The sequence below is a fragment of the Myotis nattereri genome, assembly GCF_964212035.1.
Source record: "Myotis nattereri genome assembly, chromosome: 2".
Taxonomy (NCBI): domain Eukaryota; kingdom Metazoa; phylum Chordata; class Mammalia; order Chiroptera; family Vespertilionidae; genus Myotis; species Myotis nattereri.
In genome coordinates, this window is record NC_138076.1 from 71,039,766 (window position 1) to 71,046,332 (window position 6,567).

Below are 6,567 nucleotides of genomic sequence, written 5' to 3' on the forward strand. Positions count from 1 at the left end.
ATCGGGTTCATCACTTTGTGCCATCCGGCTGTACACATGAAAGTATTTGTTCTGTTGTTTAATTTGTTTAAAGATAGGACAAACTCTGCTTTACAGTAGGTCTCTGTTGGGAACAGCATCTGCTCTGACTGGGGGAGGAAGAGAGGCAAAAACTGCTCCATAGCGGGTGTGAGATGAGGTAGTAGTGGTAGGATTTGCTAGATAGGGTAGTGGGCTCTCAGCCTGCTGAGATGGAGGAGCCTTAGGCTGGGGAACGGGGGGATGTTCAGAGAGGTCAGAGCGGTAAAAGAGGAGAAGGATTTGAGCCTCTGGGGCTTAGAGTAAAGAAGGAAAAATCTAGGTTGGAGAGCAGGTAAGGACAGAATAAATGGATAATGCAGAAAAAGGGGGGGGGGCATCAGCAGGGAGAGATATAGTTTTTGTTGATTTTTACTTATCTGAACTATGCTGAACTCAAGGCCGCAAGCTACTACTAAGCACAGTAAGTTTTTCTCTGTCCCGTTCTGTTCTCTTTAACCCTTCCAATACTAAATTAGACTGAATCTAAGAAATACTGGCTGTTTACTTTATAGTAATCATTAAAGGATTGAGGTTTCTAAGAATAAGGAATTACTGAGTAGAAGGTCTGAGGCATGGTTACGCATTTTTAAAGGACATAGAAAAAAGGTTTAAAGGCTAATTTGAAAATATTAAATTTATAAAGGTTGTGTATGTAATAAGAAGGAGAAGAGACATTTTTAAAGGAAATTAATTAAATAATACAGGCCACAAAGCCAGAAAGAGGAAATAATTTACATTCTGCCTCCCTAAACAGGGGGTAAATAGTTATGCCAAAGTACTTAGGGGGGGACTGATAAAAGAAATCCAACAGTTACTGTTTTGTTATAACTCTGGAGAGTCCATAAAAAGGACTGACAAGGAAAATCAGAAGATCTTAAGGCAGGTCAGTAGCTTTTTCTCCTTATGTAATTCCTCTGAAATTTGGCAATGCTAAATAAATCATGGCAATACATTTCTTTGCATAAATTCAATAAGATCAGTTTCCAATAGTGGTTTTATTGGCCGAAAACTTTGACTGGAGTATCATGTTTTAAAGAGCCCTGTCTGAGCTCTGAAGATGTGAAGCCAATAAGAGTGCCATGGAGAAAGCCTGGTATCCTGCTTGGTAGCCATGAAAATAGCTGGCACTAGAGTATCAGGTCTGTGCCCTACATCACTGGCAGTTGGATAGAGTACAAGGGGAGCAATAAGGGCACCTCTGCATCCCTGGAGGGCTGCTTAGAAGGGCCTTAAAGTAAGGACAATGGGCCCAGGTAGAGCCACTGCAGGTGGGGAATTCACCTAACTCAGCAGATACTGCAGGCAGGCCTGATGGCGGCTTGATGGCTTGGCTTCTGGGCCCTATGGGGCACATTAAGATTCAATCATAAAATTCCAGCAAAGGTAATCAGTTACCATTCCTGTTGTGTTTATGCAAACAATCAGGCCAAACTGAATACAGTAAATAAGTTAGTATTTTAATAAACAGAGGGACAATTTTATGTGAGATCGCTGGGTGAATATTGGGTAGTCAGAGAAAATGACACGGTACATAGAACCACCCTGGACTGAGTTAGACCCCCCAGGTATCCCAAATCATGAGGACACTGGGCTATAAGACGGAAGAAATAGAAGAATCCCTGACAGAGAGAAAATTTAATAACATCATGGGCACTTACCGCATATTAAATATGAAACTGAACATCGGTAGCTGAAAAATAAAGGTAAGGCCTTGCTCCTCCTCTGACCCCAACTTGAGGCTTTCTACAACCCAGGGGATTTGGGAATCAGGGAAGAAGGGCAGAGACCCTGGGACTCTACCACCAAGTCCAGAGTCCAATGTGCCCACTCCCATAAGCAGCTCTGAATGGAGCAGCACCACTTCCTCAGGCAACCTGCAAGGGAGGACTATCACTCCTCGAGGCAGCCTTGAATGGAGAACCACCACACCCCCAGGCAGCACCACCACACCACCAGGTGGCAAGAAAGGGAGCTCAACCCCTTCCCCAGGGAGCCTGGATTGGAGTATCACCACCCCTCCTATTAGAGGGCAGGCGACGCCCAGCCAGGCAGTGCACACTTGGAGAAAACCAGCCAGCCAGGCAGCGCGCACTTGGAGAGGACTAGCCAGCCAGGCACCAAGGAATTAAGGACTCAGATACTGAGACCAGCTCTCCATCATGACAATAAGGTTTTCCCTGCCATCAAGAGCAGCAGCATCCCCAGAAGCTGTGGTGGAGCCTCAGAGGTGAGAACCAATAACAACTGCCAAGCTGGGCCATCTTCTGAGGGGACCCTAGCCTCTTCCTCTGACCAGAGCCAGAGCCAACAAGGGGTGGCGAGAAGGGTCTTAGGATTCTTTAAAAGATTCCTGTGTTGCACAGCAGGCACTGGAAAGAAGCGCATAAAAATAACACAAGTGGCACCTATGTAATGTTCAAGCTTTAACAGTCGGTGGCCAAATCCAGGCAGAATGCAAGAGAGGAGGACAGTTCACCGGTCCTGAGCATGAGGGAGCCAGTTTGCCACATTTCACACAGCCAGACCATGAGGACAAGACAGTTCACTTGGCCAGAGTGTGAGAAGACAATTCACTCAGCCAGAGTGTGAGAAGATAGTTCACTCGGCAAGAGAGTGAAGAGAAGACAGTTCACCACAGTTCACTCTGCCAGAGCATGAGAAGAAGATAGTTCACCCCTGCCTACCTGCTTTGACACCCGAACCTATCCACACAGAGCTCCAGTGTGACTGGCCCAACCTCCAACCTCTTTGGCCTTCTCTGGCCACTTCAAGCCCCACCCTCAGTCTCTCGAGTAGCCTCAGTATGGTCCCTCCTTCTCCAGGGCCTGCTTGTGGGTCGCCTCAGAGACTGGGCGAGCAGGCAAGCGGGCCCCACAGAGAGCAGACAGCAGGGCCTACTTTCAGCTTGCCGCAGTGACCGGGCGAACCAGCAAGTGGGTCCAACAGATAGCAGACAGCAGGGCCTGCCTGCCCGTCACCGCTGTGTTGAGTAGGCAGGCCCTGCAGAGAGCAGAGAACCATGGGGAGAAGGCCTAAGCCATCAGTAGGACATCCCCTGTGGGCTCCTGGATTGGAGAGGGTGCAGGTTGGGCTGAGGGAACCCACTCTCCCGTGCACGAATTTTGTGCACCAGGCCTCTACTTGATATATACGTTGTATATAATAAAAACCTACTATTTTTAGTGTAAATTCTATAGGTTTTGACAAGTTTATACATCCTTGTATATGTTACTGTATTCATCACCACAATCAAGATATAGAAACCATCACTCTGATATCTTCCTATCATGCCTTTTCTCAGTCTATTGCTCACATTGCTGACCTGGGTACCAATTGCTGAGCTGTGTGGTGAGAGTGTGTATAACTCCATGAGAACCTGTCAAATTAGTATAAGGGATAAATAGAAATGAAAAGGATGTTTTAATAAGTGGAGTTTATAAATCTAAAATCACACATAAAAATCAGTAAAAGACTAGCCATATCATCTACAATATTTTGGGAAACTTAAATAAAAATAAAAATAAAATTAAATGTCATTAAACTAACAGGCTTCCTGAAACTCTCATGGCTGACTCTTCTATCTGTATCTCTAATGGACCTGTACTCCCCGTCTTTAGAAATTCATAGATTGTGTTCCTGGGACATGATTGGCTACAGGCCACAGGAATATTTCCACCCATACAAGTTGTATATGATTATTTAGCTACACACTATACTCAGAACTTTCCATTTTATTATCAACTACAGACTGCCGGTCCTCATCAACGCCTATATAAAATAAACTGGCCAATTTTCTGCTGTAGAAAAAAAAAACAGAAAAATTCTGATCCTTTTAACATCCCCTAAAGGGAACTTATCAGGTATGCTTGATGCTCCTGTATAAAATTAAAGTGAAAATAAATTAATCTTTACATCTTTCCCGACAGAAAGATCACCCATTATCAAATGACAAGAATTTCATAATTATAACTATTAAAAGATATTAAAACACAGTTCTTCAGAAAAATCTTCGCCAGTGTACAATCCTTAGATATCTGCTGAACTAAGATCAGAAAAGGCAGCAAGATTCTCTCAGGTGCCTAAAAACCCTAATTGTCACATTGTCGATTAATATTTTGTCTTATTTTTTTACCTTTTTGGTTTATATTTTATACTTTTGACATTACCAGTTATGCACCTCCCCCCCCCCCCCCCACTGATAATAATAATAGCATTGGGTCTGAGCTTTACTAGGAACTTTCATTACTGTAAGTTTGATAGGGGCAGAAATAGAATGTTGGGGAACCAGCTAGAATTGTAAGACATATTAACCATGCTCTGTTAAGCATGATTGTTTTATTCTGATTAAAGAAGGCACATTCTAACCTGGTTGGCAGCTGCACTTCTGACCTGGGAGCTCACCTGAAGATGCCGCTCTTCTTCCCCATTTGGAGCTTCCTATTATCATGGAAAGATTAACAACTTTGCTGCAGAAACCAGAATTGCCAGCCCTTTGAAGAACCCCAGCCTTTGGCATACCTGCAGGCCTTTGCAAATCTCCAGCCTGCTTACCTGTTAACTGCCCACTTGGCATACCTTTATGCCCTTTTCCCATGTAATTCTTTGCACCTCTACCAATATGAGGAGCCAGTTTATGGTGGGGTGCAGAGCAGATTTTTGTGGATGACCTGCTGCTCTCCCATATTGTCAGCAATATTTAAATAAGTGCTCATAATGATTCAACAGTCTCTGCTTAATTGGCCCAAGTAGTGACCTGCAGCATGGACCCATGGATTGTCCAGTTACAAGTCTATAATTTATCTTTTCCAAGTTATTGTTAGTCCTGCCAATTTAATGGATTATGGGATATATCAACACATTGAAACTCTTGAAATAATTTAAGTATTGTAAGAGTGCCTGCCATTAATGCGATGAAAGTGAATTTTGTTCAAGGATCTTCTAATCAACACATAACTTTTTAAAACTCTTACTCTGATACATTAATAAACATGTCTGACATTCTCACTACACACATTGACTAGATTATGCCCAAACACAACTCTAATTATCATCCACATTGTTTCCTTTATAGTAAAATTACAAATCAACATAACCTAAAGTTGAAAAGTGTATTGGGTTTTTTATATTTTGGGAGCCTGTGATTGTTATGAAAGTAAATAATATTTATCTCTTTAATGGGAAATGTGCTTGTTGTTGAAGCATAAGGGGAGAGGACCCCAAAGGGAAAGCCCCTGGGGAGGGGTCCCCCAAATAGGAAAAACCTTACTCTCTCTCTCTAATGGGAAAAAATAAAAAATCCAAAATCTGTCTAGTGTCCCTTTGTCTCTAGTTTATATATACTGCAGTTCTTTGTCTGACCATAACCTTTTCTAATTGGATCCTTCCTTAATTTAGGACCCTCATGTTTTCTTCATTGGACACTGTGCTAATAGTATCAGTTTCAAAGTTCCAAGTCCACGTGGTGCTCTCTCAATCTCTTCCCCTTATTTGCAACATTCCCCTATCCTCTATGAAAATAAGTTGATTTCTATTCTTGGTCTTAGTACCTGGTGAAGAAGATAAATGTTCACAAATATTCATCATTGACACTAACTTTTTTTCTCCAACAAATTGCTTGATTTTCTTCCTTTAGAGAAATCTCTAACTTACCTGGGGACAAATCATTGTATAATCGTTAACATACAATTATTTTATATCTCACAAACATACCCTCCTTCTCCCAGAGGAAAATTCTCAAACCAAGCAAGAGATTCAGGAAAAGGGTTTTTCATCTAGTCATGCACTTGTGTTAAAAGAGAGAGGAAATGCTATTATATCTTGTTTTTCACTTCTTTCAGGCAATTCTCAGTACAATTTCAGAGTTGCTGATACCACTTTGCACTCTCAAGCCCTAGCATCAGTGGTGATGTTAGAGTAGGCAGATGGAAAGACACTAGTATGAGTTGGGAGAGGCTGGGAGAGGCAGCTGGTGCTTGGAGGAAGTGGGTGTGAGAAGTGACAAACTGAAAATAGACAATGGAGATGTGAGGAGGAAAGGTTCATTGACCTCCAGGAAGTGGTCTAACCTGTGGCATAACATCTACTAGATGAAGGAGTCTTATAGCTTAAAGATAGTTTTTTTTTTGAGACATGAGGGAGGAGGTGATTTTCTCCTTGCCTTATGTGCAATCCAGCCTATGAGTAGAAATCCTCTAAACTCCCAATTATAGGGTTACAGTACTCGGTTTGATCTCAGCCAGCTGAGCTGCCTGCTCAGGTCCTATCTGAGTGTATTGCTTTTCTACAAATAAATATTGCCCGCTTTTGCTGCCATTTGTAGTTCTTGTTTGAATTCATTCCTACAAGGAAGAACTAGCGGGGCACAATACTGTCTTGACCACTGCTGACAGTAACATATTAATATTTAAGTCTACAAGATAATTTTTTCAAATACCCATTCCTTTTTAAATTCAATAATCTTGACACTTGAAATAAAAACATGTCTCTGGAGTGTCACAGAGACCTATA